Below are 17,920 nucleotides of genomic sequence, written 5' to 3' on the forward strand. Positions count from 1 at the left end.
AATGGATGCTTTTAAAATTATGCATGTTCATTTGAATGCAATCATAAAATAGGTCTGTTTGCCTTGATCCCTCCTGTTGTTATGGATTGCTTGCTTGTTAAAATGTCAGGCACATTTTTGCCAATTAGAAGTTGCGTTTTTAGAGCAAAGGTACGGTGGGGGGAACTGGTTGAATTACACCAAGGTGTTACCTGCACGCCCTGCTTTAGAGAACCCAACATGCACTCAGGGAAGCAGAGATTTTCCCACACGTTTCTGTGGCTTTGCGTCATCTTCTGCTCCTGCTTTCTCACCACTTCCCCTGCTGTGACTCTTGCTGCCATCAGCGCATTTGCAGGATTTGGGCACGGCAAACAGCAGATATCAGGATAATGTATACATAAGGGGGGTCTCTGTACCAGGGTCACACACTGTGCTTGCTTTGCTGTGTCAAGGAAGTGGTCTTCGATGAAAGTGAATATCAACTTTCTGCTTGGGTCTGTGTCTGCAAGGGGCAGTGGGAGAGGGATGCTGCTTATTCCTTACCGGTTGGATTATATCACTCCTATTTCTCAGCAGAAATGTTCTCCCTTTGCAAGTGAAAAGACAATGTCTCAAGGAAATCTATTTGCAGTGCTCTGACCTGCACTGCTAGTGGATTTGGGGCTAGCAGCACACCCAGTTTCCAGCTGTGAGGAGTGCAAATCTGCTTTGCCAAGCTTTCCACATCTCTGCCAATTTTTTCTCACAGTTCAGATGGTCGGCTCTTGTGATTTGTTATAGCACTTCTTTTTTCAAGGCGAACCAATGCCATCAGCCTTCCATTTAAATGAATGTGTGGGCTCAGGTAGATAGAACCAATGTAACAGGAAAATAAAATTACATGTGATTTTGGGATTTTTCCAGTCTTCAGCTGGGGAGGGTCAACTCTCCCACATACAAGTCAGGAGAGTATCGCACCTGGTAAGTGCTTCAGGGTGCTACACACAAAAACCCCACATCTCGTAAATGGGTTTTAACCCTCTGGAGCTGCTGGCAGGCAATGTGGTGGGTTCTAGGAAGTGACGGGTGCTTGCTTAAGATGTGTGGCTTTGACGTTACACTCTTGGAGGGGACTAGACACTTGCTGCCGTGAGGGAAGGGCCACACCGGGAAGCAAAGAGCATCACCTTTATGGCTGGAATCACTCACTATACCCATTGATACTTGTTCTTCCTGCAGATGATTGTATTTTAGGTGTAAGTGCTTTGCTTTTCCTGCTGCTTTGTCACTTCTGTGATTATGGAAACAGTACTACCAGAGAAGAGCACAGAAAGGTAGTGATTCCCAGGCCAGGGAATAGACCACTGTCTCTGAAAGCTGTGGATGTTTTCAAGACAGAGATGATCAAATGCACCTGACAATGTAGCCTAATTTTACAGAGCATATCACAAAAACTATTTGATCTGCACACACTTGGCAACACACGTGTTGGAGGCAGCGCTCTGGCTGGATTCAGCCGCAGAGCAGACTCATGCCAGAAAATGCAAACCAGGAGGCTGGAGTGTGATGTGAGACCTGCACTGCAGGGCTGTCTTGATGGGAGGAATGCTGGCCAGCTCATCATGTAGGTGACCAGCTCATCACATGGGGCTAGCAGCAGCCACAACCCCCACATGCAATCCCTGCACCTTTGGTTTATAGAAAGCCGCAATGGATCCTACACAAAGGCACTTTTGCAGAATTCAGTCGTGGCTGAACTCCATCTGTGCTGGTTTTTCTTAATGTGCACAACTAGTTTCCCAAAATGGAGACAAACCCATGTACATCCCATCTCTTGTCAAGGTTGTAATCGTGCATTGAAATACACCGGCGGAAACAAACTTGTCCACACCCGCTAACTGCAGGTCTGGCCCATGGATTTATTTTTACCATTGGTACTAAGTATTTTTTTCTTCTCATCCCTCTTGGATGCACTCCACTTGTAGTGCCTCTTGCTCTCAGACAGACAAAATTCATGGCACTTTTCTGCTTTTATTAGCAGCCTTTTCTCCAAGGAGAAAGCTTGGAGATGTGGTGGTGTATCAGTAGTATCCAACTTTTTGCTACCATGCCATAGGGAAGCATCTTGTATGTAGCTGAATGGTTGCAATGGACTTAGACTGCTCCTGCTTTGATCTGGGGATCTGCAGATGACTGGGAACAGTGGCAGCAGTGCACAGGTGAGGGAGGAAGGGTTGGGCTTGGTTTGTCCACCAAGTGATGGTGATGCAGTTTTGTTTATGTGGTTGTGCACCTTGGTAATTGAGCTTAGCCTCAATGTGGTTATCAAGCACCACAAATTCATCTCCCAATGCCTCTTCTCAAAAGGAGAGCTTCTGCAGGCAGCAGACAATGTTACTCTGCACCAACAATCTGCTTGCCTTCATCCTTTTATTTTCAGATTAATTTTTAACAAGCCTTTCTGATGAAGGCTTTTGAAAACAGGGAGGTAAAATAAAAAATCACAAAATTGCAGAGGATGGATTCAGTGGTGCTCTGTGCAGGCTCGTCAGCTCACTGCTGGGGTCTGTCCTGGGCCAGGGAGGAGAACAGGACTTCGAAGAAGTTCAATTCATTCCCACTCTAAAGCCAGTGATGAGTTTCTGGGTGGAGCTGTACCTGTACAGGGCTATTTGCAAGTGCTTCTGCTTGCTGTCTGTCAGAAGCATTATGTCCATCCTTTATGCTGGATTTTTTTCCTTCCGTGATTGAGGAAAAAGATCTTCATTCCTTACCATTCCCAATTACTCTTCTCCCCAGTGTCCACCATGGACAAGAAGGGGAGGGATAAATTTGAAGGGGTAAAGAATCAGCCTGGCTCTTATATGTAAAAGCTGAAAATATGGTGTCTGTATGAAACTGTATTTAATGGGTTCACCCTCGGGGGCTGATGCACTAAATTACACATAAGCAAAGCACCACCAGCTCTCCCCAGAACTCGTGCAAGGGCAGAGCCCAGGCATGGGTCCCTAATCCTCCCCAACCATTGCCAATGCCACTTTTGAGGGACTCGCTGGAGTTCAGGAGCAAGCATGTTACTGAGGTTGATTACACTGTTTGATCCAGAGCACTCTGAACTATCCCTGGCAAGGCAAAATCAGAGGGAAATATTAGAGCTTATATTAAGACATAGAGAGTGAAGGTATGATATTCTTTATCATATTTTAAGTCTGTAAAACTTAATTTTGTAAGCAGTGAGGGGTTGTTCTTATCTGGGTACTTCCAAACAAGATTTTAATCACACCTAGCAGGTTTCTATTCTAGCTGAGGGGGTAGGAATTATAAGATAAAACACTGAGATGAAATGACCCTCCCCTCTCTACCTATAGATGATTTACATTTAAGCCCAGAGGTAAACCTAGATTTCACAGCTGGTTTTTAGCATAGACTAAACCAAAATCTTGGATCCAAAGATTGGTGGTGTTGAAAGTGCAGTAAATTATATCATAGCTTATTCTCCTTTCTGGCATAAACTGAGGTAAAGTGAGGTTCTCGGAACACAGCATGAAGTGAAGAAAGCTCCACAGAAATGCTGCAGTTCACTGGAATATATATTTCTTCCATTTCTGGAAGTCTAGATGAAAGTCAGGGAAGGCAGAAGGATTGTCCTAATGAAATTGGCAACAATAATTGTAATTAAAGCAGAACCATTTAGGTTTTAAACAAAACCATTTAGAGTTCGATCACAGTTTGCAGAGGTTAGTTTTCTTCCTTTCGTACATGGCAGATATATTTCTGCTAAAACATTATGTGTTTAGCATTGACTTCCATTAAAAAGACATTAAGACTACAGGAAGCTTTTTTTCACACCAATCAATCGCTAAGAAGAGTTGTACGTGAAATATCAGGACTAAAAAGTTTATTCCAGAGTTTGAGCAGTGCCAGGACTAGGCACGCAACACCTTTTGAAATGGTGAAAATAATGGGATCGCTACAAGGCTGCTTCTTGTTTGCTTATTTACCCATTTGGTGCTGCTCAGTTAAGGGCTGTGCTGGGGCAAGGATTTTTCTGAAGACCTAGGGAATGGAGACGCTCCCTGCCAGGATGAGGAACGGTTGCAAAGATGGGACTGATGGCCATTTCATGAAAGAAATTGCATTAATTAGCCCCGCACAGCTTGTATAGAAGCATTGGTGTGCAACACGTCCTTAAACCAGAAATGTGACATCTTTAGTATTACGAAAGCTGTTGTCTTTATTGTGCTTCCCTTCTTGCAAAACTTGGGAGAAGTCGTAAGAGCTGCCTGTACAAAGGCAGAAGGGTGGGTATTTTCAGTGGAAAACCTTTGGCTTCAGATTTTATTTCCTCCACTACTCTTGAGGGTACATAATAAATCTTCCCTAGTTATTTTCACTAGAGGCAATGATGCACCACAGTGATATGTTATAGCTTCCCATGGCACAACAAATACCTTCAATTTACTTTTTTACAAGTCTACTAATTTTTATGGATTTCCAGAACTGTTATGAACTGAGGAACAGCTGTATGATGGAAAGGAAAATTAAAAAAGCCTCAAGCACAGTACCTTAAAGATATCTGCACTGAGCAAGCAAGCAGACCAATGGATTTTTATCTCAGAAGTGACTGAGGTATTTCACAGCTGATCCTTCATTGGCTGCCACTAGTACCGGCCAGCATTGCTGTCTACACAAGCTTTCAGCTCCAGGAGCAAAGACGGGCCCTGGACATTCTCAAAATTCTGCTTACAGTGGGCTTGATAGCAGCTAGGACAACAGACATGGGGGCTGTATAGCAAAGTTCATCTGCAGCATGAGGGGACGTATACACGGGGACTCCCTTCACTCCGGACTTGCTGCCATGTAATATGCCGCACTTTGGATTTTGACTATACTTTTGAGGAATGGGAGGTTTTCTGGACTTTGACTGACACCTCTGGCTCACTGAGTGACTGGAAAATTTACCATGGCCCAGCACAGCTGCAGAGGACAGTGAAACTGTCTGGGCGAGTGGCTTGTGCTGTCAAGATGGCCCAAACTTAGGCCACATCCAGAAGTTTTGTAGGTGACAGTCATCCCTGGGTCACACTTTGTATCCTCTAGTCCAGAGTTAGGATTTTTGTTCCAAGACCTTTGAGCAAAAAGGAGATGAAACACAGCATCTTTTTGCTCAAAGGGGCCCAATGGTCTCAGGGGAAAATCAATTTACTTGACAGACTTGGCCAGGAGAGCTCTCAGCTGGTGGCTGGCCTCTGTCCAAGCTCACTCCCTTACAGGGGCAGGCAGGATAATTTAACAGATATTGTTACAGAACAGTGGAATAACATATTCGTGAATGTCCAGGTGACGGAAGAGCTTAATGTGTCAGTACTTGGGAGCAATAATCTGTTTGGTACTTGCCTTTTCCTCCTTTTGACCAAAGGGATTGTATTTGACCCTATTTTGTGACAGGCATGGGTTCAAGGTTGCTTTGAGAAGGGGCAATGGAAAGCATCAAAATGGTCCATGACTGTTTGAACATTATGATTTCTCTCAAAAGTACACAAGATTTCTCTTCAGTCCATGGATATACTAAGACTGATTTGTTTTATCAACAGCTGGTTGAATTTTCCATTTTTCACCAGCTTTTTTCTTACTGCTTTAACTTTTTAACCTTCTTATCGCCTCTGAGTGTGTTTTGAGTGATTTTTAAATGAAATTTCAACACTACCCTTTTGCAGGAAAAAGTAGTGCTGATATTTTAGCAGCCATGAAGACACATAGTTATTACTGCTATAACACAGCAATGGAAAAATATTACTTTACTTGAGCCCTTCTTTGTTTTTACTATCACTGTCTTAAGATTCAAGGATCTCTGAAAACCTTCCATGTGTGCAGCCACTGGTAGGAGCCGTTGCTCTGGTGTAGTGGAAAACTGAGTTTTTCAGTTCTTTCCAAATCACGTTTGTAGCTGTGTTAGGAAAACCAAGAAGTGGGAAAGGGGAGAGGTTGGAACATGCTCTTCTCGCTCTCCAGCTCCAGTGTGTCAGCCCCTGCCTTCAGCTTTGCAATGTGAACATATTTTGTTGAGGTGTGAAAGTGTTGCACGAAGCAAAACCATTTGTTGGTATGAATATGCCTGGTGGTATTTTACATGAATCTTGTGGTTGATGTTGCATTTGTAAGATGGAGGTTGGTTTAAATTCATTAGCCTTTCATTAAGAGTATTCCATGGGAATTTATTCACTGTTGCCTTTAAGCTCTGAGGGACCAAAATAAATGAGAATCCTGGAATATCAAATGAGAGTTAACAACAAGGATTAAGCATTTCCTTGTTTAGCAGAGAAATGATAAAATCATTGTAAGAGTATGGAAAGAAAATGACAGAATGCAAATTGTAAGTCTTAAATGTCTCGCCTCTTTGGGAGCCTATATTTAGAGGAAGCATGTGGTTGTCCTCTTTGAAGTCTTAAACACCTGAAAATACTGCTGCAAGGGGGTCCTCTGCTGTCCTGCTCAGCAAACATTAAGGCTGCTCACAGTGACTGGAAGGGGAGAGTGAGTTACTCACAGGAGAGGTATTAAAGGTTGGGCTCTGGCACTGCAAATTTAAGGTCTGCTGTTTGGTTTTTCACAACACTTTAGACAAATAATGTCGGGATTGATTCAGCAGAGCTGATCCTGCCTTGGGGAAGGAGTAACCGACCTTATATCATCTCTTCCTGCTCTGCTTTCTACGATGCTGTTATCATTCTGGTCCTCTGGGACCCACAATTGCGCAGCGTTTTGCATCTCAAAGTCAGCCTGAGAGAAGGTTACTGAAGGCAAAACAGGTTCAACCAAGAGTATTAGAGGTGCATTTGCATAAATTATTGATGTATTATTATTTGGTATCATTAATTTGAGCTTTTAACCATAAGAAATGTACCTTAGAGACTTCATGGCCTCTTTCTCCTCCCACGTCAACAATGGCTTCAGGATATATGAGAGTAATAACTCAGGAAAGCCCTTTGCTCCCCATCTCTGTAACAGGTGCCATAAGTACATGTCACGTTGTTAATCTGTTACCCTCACAGCCTCCCTTCACTTCCCACTGACTGCCATGTGTTCCCCTGTCCCTGCATTACATAGAGAGGACAGCCCTTAGCTGCCATCTCTCCGAGTCTACCAGAGCTATGCCAATTAAATAGACTTTTCTGTATTTATTAAGGGACAGTTACTTACACCTAGTGACATTTCTGCTGACTGCTGTTAAAATCCCCTCTGCTTTAAAGTCAGCAGCTGCATCTTAGAGTGACAAACAAAACTGTTACTGAAGAAAATGTCTCCTGAAGTGTTGAATATAAAATTGTTTAATGGTAAATAATACAGGCTGCAAAGCTATACTGGGAAAATGGACTAAAAGGAGAAATCAGATTTAAGGTACTCTGGTTTTATTTTTTGCTTTTTGTAGTTAGAAGCATTGATAATGCAGAGCTAGTGAGAAGGGTAAGAAAACTCAGGGGAGCCACAAACACCAGCACACACACCTCGGGAACAAAAGAGCTGAAGGGTTTCAGAAAAATGTTTTTTTACTTTCTAGTTCTTATGCTTATTGTTTGTTGGGTTTTTTTAAACAATACATTTTTCTTTTATCTCCTCCCCTTTCTTCTTTCTCATCTTTCTTCTTAAATTTCTCATTAGTTTCCGCTATAGAGTTGTGCAAGATCAAATGTTGTCAGCCTGCAGTGATGAAAATCTATCCGCAAACGTTATGTAATTCATCCCAGCCCCAAATCAGGTTAGTGCAGAAATAGTGCTTTACACCTTTGAACTGCCAATCATGCAGCAAGCAGCAACCGCTGGCATTGTGCCATGCCAGGGTTTTGCCAGCACAGACAGGAAGACATAGCACTAAGTTTTGGGACATAGAAAGGAGGCAAAGATCATGCCTAAACGTGTTGTTGCAGCCATGCTTATCTTATATCCTGTTGAAAGTCCTATACCAATTTATTAACTTTGAATCCGTTGCACCTGGAATCTCCTTTTTTGTGATGACAGAGGTGGAAAACATTGGTTTTGGGGTTGTGGGGTTTTTTTTGTGTGTGTGTGTGTGTGTGTCTGAAACTCGTTAGAAAAAGGCAGAGAGTAAGCTTTGTAAGAAGAGTGTGTTTCTGGGAAGGGCTTGTGCTTGCAGGTGTCCTGTTCAGGCTTGCATTGTCCCTGCTTCAGTGGTGCTCTCAGCTAGAGGGACTAGCTCTGTAAGGGTCTTTATAAACAAGGAGCATGACGCTCCTTCCAAGCCCCATTCACTCAAGATATTGCTCAGCTCGCAAGCTACTCTTCATGAACTTGCCATGACTTCAGCAGATTTACCCATGGGTCAGAAAGGGCTAAATTATGCCCCTTTTTGGCAGTCTGGTGCTAAACTGGGCAATTTTATTTGAGAGTTTCAAAGATCAGACCCAATAATTAGTCTTAATTTTTCTAGGTCTATGCTGAATCTGTAATTTTTCCTGGCTGGCACTGGGACATAGCAGGGAGACTTCTCAGTCACAAATGCATAATCCAAATAAATACAATGGGCCCGATTTTCAGCTACAGCTGTCAGGTACGTTTGGTTCGGGGGACAAGTTGCATTTGCAGTAGTGTAAGGTGCAATTTAGGCTAACTCTGAGAGATGCTTATCCTATGCGTTACATGCAGGAGCAGCTATGGAAGCTAGCGTGTTCAAAACAGTCCACTTGAGTGAACGGGGAACCTGCCAACATTCAGATTTTTAAATAATTCGTGGTTCTACTGATAATTGCTATTTCAGTATTTCTGTCTCATTTATTCTACAAGAAAGGCTGACAGGGCTGCAGTTTGTTTTTTCTTGGTTAGACAAAAAGGCGTTTGCTGGTTATATAGCATCCCTAGGGATTCTCTCAAAACCAGATAGAGATGCTCATTATTTTCCACTGGCCATGACCACTGGTCTGTGTTAAGACAATTTATTGTTTCCATGTTTACTGTCAGAGAAGAGTTTGTTTTGTCTTATTTTAAACCTCCTTGAAGCCTGTGCATAAGCATTCATCCGTTGCTCTGTGGTACCAAAGAAGAATTGAGCCTTTTATGTGCTATGAGGATAAGATGGAAACACTGCACTGAGGATGCAAACAAACAAAAATAGGATTACTGCTCTCTTGAAAAATGTATGTGTGTATCTACCAGACCTCCTACTGTGAAATGAGGAAATCTGAGCAACTAACGATAATTTGAGTCCTAATATGTTAGGGTAGCGGCAGCAAAATGCATTAGAAAACAAAAATACGAGTGAGAGCTGAAATGAATTAAAAACTCTTGTAGATGATGTAATCTGCAGAGTGAGATGTGTAAGAGTAAATGGTCATCTCCCAAAATGGGAGTCTGGTTGCAACTGAGGAGCCGGAAAATAAGATGATCCTAGAGGGCTTTTCCAGCCTTAATGATTCTATGATTCTAAGTGTTTTACACAGCAGTAACCCAGGGAAATCATATGCTACAATTTTTTTGCAGGCCAAGCACTAGTTTAACCACAGGAGATGAAATTTCTCCTATTTCACTGCAGGGCATGGAAAGATTGCTGGCTTGTTTATGTTGAAGTTTAAGTATATGTGCACAGATCATATTCCTACAAGCAGGGTATCTGCACCTGCTGCATTGGTAGAAGCCTGAAGATGGTTCAGGAAAGCAGCCACCTCCAGTCTGAAACAAGAGGAGGCCTTGGTGGGGCTGGTTTGGTGAAGGTCTAGATTTCCAAATATTTCAGGTTTGCTTGCTCTGTTGCCTACCAAGTGCAGAGCAAAGGGGCCTACTTTTCTCTTTTCTATTTCCATGTGTTTGATGCCTTTCACATGAGTCATAGGAGAATTATTAGATAACAAATACATGTGTATATATACACACACACAGAGGTATATTCTCATTAAATGAAGAAGGACTAAGTAATCACACATTACGGATTTAAGTGGCTTCTAAGCGTACAGCTGTATTGCTTTCAGTTCTGGGAAACTCAGCTTTGGACATGTGCTTTGCCTGCCGGTCTTTTCCAACGCGAAGGAGCCTTTCAGTTGGAGCTGCCTCTACTCTAGGGTTACAATTTGGTGCTTCTGCTCTGGTCAAAGCTAATTTATTGGAAGAAAAAACATGCACAAGTGCTATTTTATGAGGTACCCGTGAGCTCCTTAGTGCAGAAAATGGGAGGAAGCTGATGGACAACGTTGGTATACTCAGAGGTAAAAAACCAGTGTTGTCTATTTAAAGCTCAGGAGTGCTAAAGAGAGACAGGAGAAAAGAGAGAGAAAGAGCGAACATGGCTGATTCCTCAAGGCTAATCTTCCTCAGAGTATAAATGAATTATAGGGGAATTAATCCACTTAAAAAGGAAGTTTCAGATAGGAGGATTACCAAAGGCTGTTCAGGAGGCAAATAAAAGTGAGAACCTGCAGAGCAACGCCCCAGTCCCACGCTCTAGTCAAGGGGATGCTAATGTGGCTCTCAGCTATTCAAAGCCAAAAATACAGTAGATGAGGAAGCTGTATTCCCTGGGGAGGGATCTTCATGAAGAAGGGAAAACGTGCCTATATTACCCATTAAACCAACCACTCTCTGCAATTTATTTAAGCAAAAGGCATAAAGGAAGGAAACTGCAAATTAGAATACGCAGTCATAAAGAGCAAAGAACAGGTCAAATCTATTTTTAGCTTCCATGAAATTATGTTTCTATTTAGTGGAAGAAAAAGTAGTAAATTCCTCCTCTCCATCACGCAGGGATGAAGGAAATCTCAAACCTTTCTGTCTTACTTCTCATTTTCTGACTAAAATTTATCTCTTCACCTCTGTTTTTTCCCATCCAGGTCTAAGAAATTAGTACCTGCTGGCTTTTTGTTATACGCTAATGGTGTTTTCTCTACTGTTTCTAAGAAAAGGTGGAAATGGCCCTTCTTGCAGACAGCTTACAGCTGCAGACAGCGTGTGGGACAGGCAACACAAGACATGGCACCCAAATGGAATACCTAAGGAGCTCATTTCTTCTTTCTGTGCTTGTTATTGAGTGCTTGGGCTGGTTTATTGCAGGAAACAGGCCATTTTTAAGGTGGGATACAGTACAGATTGATATAAGAACCGTGATGAGGAGGACAAATAGCAGGAAACAGAATTGTGAGAAAAATGGGAATGTGACTCTGAAATATCCATAGGATGTTTAGCAGAGGGGATGGAAGGAGGAGCCTGCAAGACTCCTGTCTCACAGTGTTGCTGTACTGGACATGCACCCCTTGGGGAAGAGGCTTCCTGGGGATGGAATGAGCTGAGGTGGCTTCGGGACTCCTTACCTCTTCCTTGTGTGGAATCATCTCTCTTAGCAGTACACTGCTGTATTTGGCTTTTCAACACAGTGACTTTGTCATTTTTGTGAATTTTTGTATGAGAACCTCTCCTTAAATGACTCAGATGCCTGTCTCCTAAAGATTGTGTCAAAATCTAATTAAGAATAATTACCCTATCAAATGTCTGCATCATTCATTCCTGTAATTTGGTTTGCAAGGCTCAAAGATTTCTGCTGAAAGACATGTAAAATGATCTAGGTTTTTTATATTTGCCTTCAAAGTCTTTACTGTGATGTTTGAATACAGAATCTCTGCAGTCAAAATCTATAACCATAACTGACGCTGAACAGCTGTACTATTAGTACCACTATCAGCATTACAGAAACATTTACATGCCCTACCTATGGGGACTAGTATGTTACACACTATAAATAAAATCTGGTGAGGAGATAGCTGCAGGAGCTGTGTGCATCCAGCACTGGTTGCAGCCCATGGCATCAGCAGCTCAGATGGGGCAAAACTCCTCCGGGTTTGGGCAAGGCAAGCAGGGAGCACAAAGCCCATGGCAACATGGTGTCCCTCCTTCGCTACTTCTCATTCCCATTTTTGCTTGAATTCCTGCCAAGCCCCTGGGTCTTTTTACTTGAACACATCTGGGTCAGCTTCTGCCCTCAATTAGACGTTGGTTCAATTCTTGTTTTAAGCAGGTTTTCATGAGAACAGCTGAGGGCAGAAACTGGCCCCGGAAAGCTGCTGGAAGTAAGAACATTTACTTGTGTATTGTATAAGCAGAGGGGGCAAAATGACAGTAATCACAAGAGCAGCTCTCTTCCCTGCCTTGTTGAAACAAACATCTTTTCTTCTAGGACAAAACCATTACTTTTTATATAGCAAATCAGGCTGTTTTGTTGTTTTAATGGATTTATAAATTGAATTTGTTATTAGCAGTGACTCCACTATTGTGATGTTAAACGGCAGGAAATTGGCCTGCTGTGTTGCAGTCACCTCTTATAATAAGTACCTTCCCCCCCCCCCCCCCCTTCTAAGAGGCTGGGTTTTGAAAACCCATGAACAAGGACATCATAGAGAATCTGATTCAGTTCAGTTTAAAAGCTAAATTAGAGCAATTGATCATTTCATTCTGGTGATCAGAGACTCCCAGTGGAAAATTCTGAAACATCTGTAATAGCCAGACCTGCAGAATAACAATAAATGAATTGGAACTGTTTGGAAACTTATTTTTCAGCTCACTGGCAGTTATGAATGTCATAATAATAATTTTAAAAAATTTCAAAAATAGCTTCAAGTCAAACTAAAATGGAAGGTCTCAGTTTGATTGCAAGAACATTTTTTAAAAAGAAAAGAAAATGGACATTTCTAAATGAAAAGCCACATGAAACTGAAAGACAAATCCAAGTCTTTAAGAACATCGGTAGAGGTGTTTAGACTACTCGAAAGAGTTTTTTGCTTTTATTTTCAGCTTGGGACTTGGCACTATAGGCACACTTCCGTGACATGATTTGAAGTACCTTTACTCTTCACAAGCCAGACAATGTGCCAAAATATGTTGTTTCTCAAAGATAATGTTTCCCAAAATCCAGCAGAGATCACTGATTCACTTTTAGTTAGTCATTATTTCCTGAAAGGAAAGAGTTGCATTTGTGCGTGTACAGATGCTCTGCATAGGTTGAATCTTGAAGACTGTTTAGACAGAGTTTCCACAGAGTTGCCCCACTGCAAGACACGTGCGTTTGCTGAGCCAGGAGATCTGTTTACTGGCATCATCAGAGCAAAAGACTTGTTACGGCAAGGACAGCAGTAAGGTCAGCCTAGAAAACTCTGAGCCAAAAGCTCCTTAGGCAAGGAGCATATTGCAGAAAAGTCAGGGGCAAACTTCAATGAAAATAATCAGCAGAACAGTTGAAAAAAAAAAACCAAACACAAAAGAAATAATGAGGAAACCTTCCATAATGGATTCATCTGGAATTGTGACTAATGTATCATTCTGGTACTTAGTAAAAGAACCCCCCAACTTCATATTTCTTATATTTTCCTTTGCACATGTGGTTTTCATAGATGCTGGAATGAAAACATGAAGACAAACCTATGAAACCCCTCTATATTTAAAGTGAATCACATGGAAATCTCAGTATCACTGGTTTACCAAGAAAAAAAAAATCACGTCTTGCTCATCTTTACTTTTTCTCCTTTTTTTGAATTATCTGGGGGGGGGGGGGGCAGTTTTTGTTTTAAACCAGTTCTGAATAAAAGACTATTCATTGTATCAAACATGCATGTGGTTTCAGCCGACACTGCATTTGCAGTATCAGGCTCCACAGCACTAAGGCATGAACAAAAACAGAAACAAAACCTACCTCTTAGCTGAGCAAGCTTGTGGCTGCTCTGTTAGGTACGCACAAATGCTACCGACGTAACACCTATTTTAGTGTTAATGAGGAGCTCAAACATTTTGTGGGTTCTTGTGGTTGTCTTTTTGTTTTGTTGTTGTTTTTTTTTTCTCCTTTAAATCATGCTCCAGAGGCTTTTGAATGGCATTTTTGACAAGAAAAAAGATAACAAGTCTTCATGTTGAAAACAAATGGATAACATGACCTGACTGCGTTCTAATGACTCTGAAACTGGAGGACGAAGAAGTCATAGTGTACATTTATCTTAGTTACCTTTTCTCTAAAGAAAACTCTTTTTGCCTCTCTCCTGCTCCTCCATAGGCTTATGACTTTTAAACTCATTGGCCAGTTCCAACCAAAGTTTCCAAGGAAGAAGAGCAGAAGTCTCACAAGTGATTATGTTGGTACAAATTTCATGAAACTAAGCAGATGGAAGTAAGTGACCAGCTAGAAAAGTCCAACCCGAATACAAGACTCCAGTAAGGATTTTACTGGACACCAAAAATCCTGTTTTGGCAACCTTGATCAATGTAGCTGGGGAAAAGACTCCACTGGATACCTCTGTCAATCCACCACAAGATACAAATCAATATGAAACAAAATTTTATTAGGTCTTGAAACAGTGTAGTCCAGACAACCATATGTATTACCGTTTCACAAGTCTTGGGGTTTTTTCTTTTCTTTTAAGTCAGGTATCACATTATATCTCTGGGAATTGTCAATGTTCAGGTTTGGAATGTTTTTCTGATTAAAATCACAAAATTATTTCAATCTACCAAGTTCTTTCTCCAACAAGCTTTGCAGGAAATATGCCTGTACTTACAATTAATTTACCAAATGAAATCACCCCTGTAGCAAGCAGGGCTTTCGCAGCCATGAGCCATCCATCTCTGACACAAAAGGCAGCCATAGAGTCATAACGTTATGGAGGTTTTGAGAGGAAAAATATTTACTAAGGAGAAGGGAAATTATAGCATTTCTCTGAGTTAAAAGAAATGTATGCAAATAAAGATACCCTCTGCTTCCATAACCCAATTATAATATTGATGTTTGTGATCTGAAAATTATATGCTGTGAAAATAGCATACCATCACAGATAGGCATCTGACTGACTCTTCTTGATTTCAGACATATGTAGGATAATTACATGCTCCAACATAGATCTTAATTTGAATTTTTCCAGAAGAAAAACCTTTATTTCTATAAAGCTATTTTAATCCTATGACACAAAATAAACAAAGGCTGTGAAGGGAGCAATAGCAGCAGCTCCACTGGGTGAAAATGGACCTGCAGAAGGAGGACTGAGACCCGTTCTTGTGCCTCGAAGCACAGTCCAAGAGGTGGTGCCTGGCACGGTGGGGAGCAACAGTCTTCGCACTGGTAAAAGCCATATGGTACAAGTAAGATTTGGGGAAGAATGGTCTGCATCACGTTGTTCACCGCCCACTTGCAAGGTGAAAACATAGCGATAGGAGGCATGAGTGTGGTTTCACCAGGCCATCTGTGAGATAACCTGCACAGCCACAGGGACAGCGCTAGGAAGAGTTTGTGGGTTCGAACACACTGATGGCCTGTGCACCCGTAGGTAAGCATCACGCCCAGTTGCAACGGGTGAGTTTGCAGCAACAATAAGCACATTAACTCTAATTTTAACTAATTGCCATAATAATGGGTCAGTTTTCTATGCAATGTATTTATGTTAACATTATTTCTTTAGGATAAGGGGCTAAAAATGAAGCGATGGTAATATACTGTCATTATCCCTTGTGTGCGTGCGTACTCAGACATGCAGGCAATCGAGGAAGCAAGGATTAAACCAAAATAACCAAAATGATGGGGATATTCTGATTTTTGTCAAAACCCAGTGCTTGTATGAGAATTCAGTCTGTCAGGCTGTGTTTTGGTCTTAGTGGTTTCAGCTTGCTAAGGCTGAAGAGGTTTTTTTAAATGGAAGAATAAGAAAATTAGTTTGTGCTATTACTATCAGCCATCACAGTAAAGCTGAGAGGGTATCTTCTGTAGCTTATTCAATTTTTGTGGTAATTTTGCAGGCAGCTTCATATAAGCATATCTGAGCTACTGTTTTATTTGCAAGGCTGGGTAGGACTGATATGTTTTCTGACTATGGCAAAGAAAACCCTGAGAAATTAAATGTGTTAACCTGAGTTTTCTGAACATTATTGATATTGCCAAATTATACCTTTTGGTGAACAAGCTGAAAGTTCAGCGTGTCCCCTGAGTTTTTTTAGAGCCCTTTTAAAGCACCACCTTTCTGTTCCCCAGTGGAGACTGGCTGTGAAGTTAATGTATGACAAATTTGAGAACATATGACTCATCAGCTGTTTGTTATTGTGCATATATTGTGTATTCATTACCCTCGCCATACAAGCAGTTTCCAGATCTAGTATGCAGTTGTGAGTCAAGATGATATTTTGAAACGAGGGAGTTTTGTGGGGAAAATGAGCGTGCTGGTGGTACTGTGTACTGACAAAAGGCTGATTCTTCCAGCAGCTCAGGAGAGAAGCTGCTGCATAATAAGTTGCCGCTGTTTGAACTCGGGAGAAAAAAGCATCCCAAGAACCTAATAAGAATATTCAATTCACCGCTTTTATAGACAGGCCTGACTCAATATGAACTTTCAAGCCTTAAAGCACAGGTTGAGCTCAGTTATTTGAAAGATTCAATTGTAATTCAAATCAAAAGAATAATTTGAATAAATAACTCCAAAGTTGTCACCCAATCAAGCACTAAGGCAGGGCTTGCAGCTGCCTGAATATCTCTACATGGGGTGTATCTTTCCATCTCCTCTGAGCATTTTACTTCCTTCCTATGTGGAAAACCACTTGATAGTTAACGTAACTGTAGCAGAGTATCAGTTTGGTTTGTTTGCTCTACGTTAAAGCAGGGGTCAGGCAGGACCTTATGGCAGGAGGGGGAGACCTTCCCTTGGAGAGTTACGGGACTTGCTCAAGAGTGAGCAAGGAAATGGGAGACTGCTGTGAGGTGCAGGTATCAGCTGGGTTGATTTCCTAAGGGATGGGGGAAATTTCCCATTGATGGGTGGGAATCATGTATATTTTGTTGCAACTCAGAATGTTATGGACATGACTGGAAAGGACGAGGTGCCTGAGCAGCTGCAGTGGATGGAAAGCAGTGCTGTCCAGACGGTACAGGGAAGTAACACAAAGCTCCTGCACCAGGGTGCAAGATGAGGCCCGTGCTTTCTAATGTGTCACCTTATCTTGGAATGTAACTGATAATTTCCTACTTTCTGTTCCCCAAGAAAATGCGCTGTGATCAAGGTTGGACTCAAATATTGAAGTCCTTTTTGAACTCGATCTTCTTTGAACCATGTGACCTCTATTGAAAGCTGGGGAAGTTTAGAGATGAAAGCAGCTTATCTTTTCCTTCTCCTTGCTGGATGGATGCCCGTATTTTGTTTTGGATCATTCAGCTTTATTTTTGCTAGGCAAATGTTATTTATTCAGCTTTCAAATGTTTGGTCAGCTTATTAATTTTTCATATGCAGGAGCTTTGAATATTTCTCTGAAATGCCTTAACTAACCTCCTTTTTTTTCTTCTGGGTAACGTACTTGGCTCTCCAATTATGACCTTCTCCCAGACATTGCCTAGAAAGATAGCCAGGGGCAGGTTCTCTGGCTTGTGGGTGTCCGGTGGGACTGCTATGATTTATGAAGAAGTTCCCATTACATAAAGTTTATGACCAGAAAATAAGTGACAGGTACTGAAAGGGATGGACACGTAATATTTAGTGAGTGAAGGATGTATGCCTGAGAGAATGCCTGAGGCCACAGTGGCCAGAGGGGAGACCCCAGTGGCCTCCTCTTCTGTAGCATCTTCCTTATTGTCCAGCCTTGCTGTCCTTGCAAATCCGCCCCCATCAGTGCTGCTCTAAATTGAAAATAGTCCACTTGAACCCATGGAGCTGCAGAGATAAGGAACATAAGGGAAGCAGGTCTCCTTCTCCTTTGGCTGAGGATGAACTCTCTCTACTGTTGCTTTAATACGATCATCGTTTTGTTTCCCACTGTTACTACTTGCTTTATCCTCTGGTGTTGCTTTAACATGCACAGGTGTTTTGCTCTGTGATGTTGAAATTGACTTAATGTGGAGTTTTGTGCTTTGTTTCTTGTATATAGTATTTCCCTTGCTTTGCTTCAGGCTTGCTTCCAGTTTTTTTCCTGGATGAAGAATGTAGAAACAGCACCAGCACGGACTTGCTCTCCT

Source organism: Phalacrocorax aristotelis, chromosome 3 (assembly GCF_949628215.1).
Source record: "Phalacrocorax aristotelis chromosome 3, bGulAri2.1, whole genome shotgun sequence".
NCBI lineage: Eukaryota > Metazoa > Chordata > Aves > Suliformes > Phalacrocoracidae > Phalacrocorax > Phalacrocorax aristotelis.